The sequence below is a fragment of the Canis aureus genome, chromosome 33 (genome assembly GCF_053574225.1).
Source record: "Canis aureus isolate CA01 chromosome 33, VMU_Caureus_v.1.0, whole genome shotgun sequence".
NCBI classification, from domain to species: Eukaryota; Metazoa; Chordata; class Mammalia; order Carnivora; family Canidae; genus Canis; species Canis aureus.
The window spans coordinates 30,542,997-30,545,798 of NC_135643.1; positions in this window are offsets into that span (position 1 = coordinate 30,542,997).

Below are 2,802 nucleotides of genomic sequence, written 5' to 3' on the forward strand. Positions count from 1 at the left end.
ATGTGGATAGATTAATTTATATAAATTGAGATGCCAGGTTGGTAAGTTTGGATAATTTAAATTCTTCAGCAAACGTATGGGGGCCCTCAGCCACTTTAAGAGGCTGTCTAGCTATGGCTCTCAATTCAACCTTAGTCCAGGGAACATAAGAAACTTGAGTTTTATTTAGATCCTCAGAAAACTTAACCTTAAAGAGGTAAATTTAAGGGGGAGATGCAAGATGACAGAAGAGTAGGGATCCTCATTTCATCTGGTCTCCTAAATTTAGCTAGATAACTATCCAACCATCCTGAATACCTATGAATTCTACCTGAGATTTGAAGAAAGAATGGCTGGAACTCTACAAATACTCCACTTTTTGCAAGGTAGGAGTGCAGAGAAGAGAAATAGTGGAGATATATGGGAAGATACACAATGAGGGGAGGGAGCCTTTTTAAAGTGAGCTGCAGGAAAGTGATATAGTCCTGGAGCTCAAAATGAGAAACTTTAGAAATATGCTCCTGTGAGACTTCACTGCCTAAAAAGTGCTCAGTGGTGAAGCAGGGCAGAACTACAGGTGGGACAGTGGGGACTCAATATTCCTGGAGGCACAGAAAGAACAGGGGTGTCTGAGCTGGCAGGTTCCGAAGCACTGGACTGGGGAAACAGGTTTAGGCCAGTGAGCCTAGGAGAAGGCTCAGTTTGTACTGCCATTAATGAACTGTGCCAGATCAGGTGACCACTCTGTGTTTTGGGTCCTGTAAAGGAATGGAGCACAGCAACTTTCCACCCTCCTCTGGGAGAGGTAGAGCAGGTGCACTTAACTGGATGAACACTCTCTGTGCAGGGCCCTGCAAATTGCACAAATCAGTGTCCCCCCATCTGCCCCTAGGGAGGATCTGAGTGGGTGGGCACCATAGGAGTCTGAAGAGTTTGGCACACATAGGGATCTCTCAGTTCTGGGGCTGGAGATTGGAATGTGGCCAATATTTTTCCCCTTTCACCATCAAGAGGCATGGGAGGCCTTCAGGGAACAAAAATCTAACACAGCAAACAGCTTACACTGAGCCCAGCCCCCTGGCAAGGGGTAGGGCATCTCTGCCCAGGCATAGACATCTGAGAATCAGTGCAGCAGGCCCCTCCCGCAGAAGACCAGCTGGAAGAACAGGGGAAGAGCAAGTTTACTGACCAAGCAGCACTGGAAAGCTCCAGGACTGAGAGAAAATAGTATATAGAATGTGAGGTTTCTCTCTTATGATTCATTTATCTTTCAAGTTAAAAATTTTCAATATTCTTTCTTTTTTTTCCATCTCAACTAGTTTCTTAGTTTATCAACTCTTTGTTTTTAAGTCTTCTTTTTTTAACTTTTATATTTTATAATTACATGTTATAGATATGTTCTTCATTTTTGGTTTACTTTCACTGTATTCAGTCTTGTATATACATAAGTTTTGCTTTTTAAAAAAAATTTGGAATTTAATATCTACTAATACACAGACTAAAATACACTCAGAACCAAGTGGATCACCCTGTTTTGTCCTCTCTGTGAGATTATATTCTCTCTCTCCCAATCCTCTCCCTTTTTTGTTTCTTTTTTTTATATCTGTTTTTCCTTTCCTTTTTTCTTTTATTTTCTGGTTCCTGACCTCTTTAGTAGTGTCTAGTGTGTATTTTGCTTGGGTTGTGGTTGGTATTTTTTACTCTGCTCATTCATACAGCCATTCTGCACAGGACAAAATGACTAGAAGGAAGAATTCACCATAAAAAAAAATAACCAGATTCATACTCTCTGCCATAGATCTAAAGGATATGGATTTAAGTAAAGTGTCAGAGACAGAGTTCAGGATTACAATTATAAAGTTACTAGTTGGGTTTGAAAAAAACTCAGTGCAGAAATAAGATCTAATCAGGCCAAAATTAAAAATACCCTAAATGAAATGCAGTCTAAACTGGATGCTCTAGCTAGGGTAAATGAGGCATAGAGAGAATAAGTGACATAGAAGACAAGTTGATCGAAAGGAAGAAAGCTGAGGAAAAGAAAGAAAAATAACTAAGAGCCCATGAGGAGAGGCTTCAAGAATAAGTGATAGTTAAAAAAAAAAAAAAATCCGTATTATTGGAATTCCTGAGGGCACTGAGAGAGGACCAGAAGGTATATTTGAGAAAATCATAGTTAAGAACTTCCCTGATCTGGGGGAGGAAAAAGATATTCATATTCAAGAGACAGAGAGGACTCCTCCAAAAATCAACAAAAGCAGATGAACACTCTGACATAAAATAGTGAAGCTTGCAAATTTCAAAGATAAAGAGGAAGTCTTAAAAGCAGCTTGAGACAAGATTCCTAACATACAATGGGAGAAATTAGATTAATAGCAGACCATCCACAGAGACCGCCAGAAAGGGCTGGCATGATATATTTGGGGTACTAAATGAGGAAAACATGCAGCTAAGAATACTTTATCCAGCAAGGCTGTCATTCAGAATGGAAGGAAAGATAAAGAGCTTCCAGAATAAACAGAAACTGAAAGAATATGTGACCACCAAGCTAGCCCTGCAAGAAATATTAAGGGGGATCTTGTAAGTGAAGAGGGAGACCAAAGAAACAGAGACAATATGAAGAAACAAGGACTGTGCAGGTAATACAATGGCATTAAATTAATATCTTTCAATAGTTACTCTGAACATGAATGGGCAAAATGCTCCAGTCAAAAGACACAGGGTAAATTAGAGAGGGAGACAAACCATGAGAGACTCCTAACTCTGGGAAATGAACAAAGGATGTGGAAGGGGAGGTGGGTGGGGGGTTAGGGTAACTGGGTGACA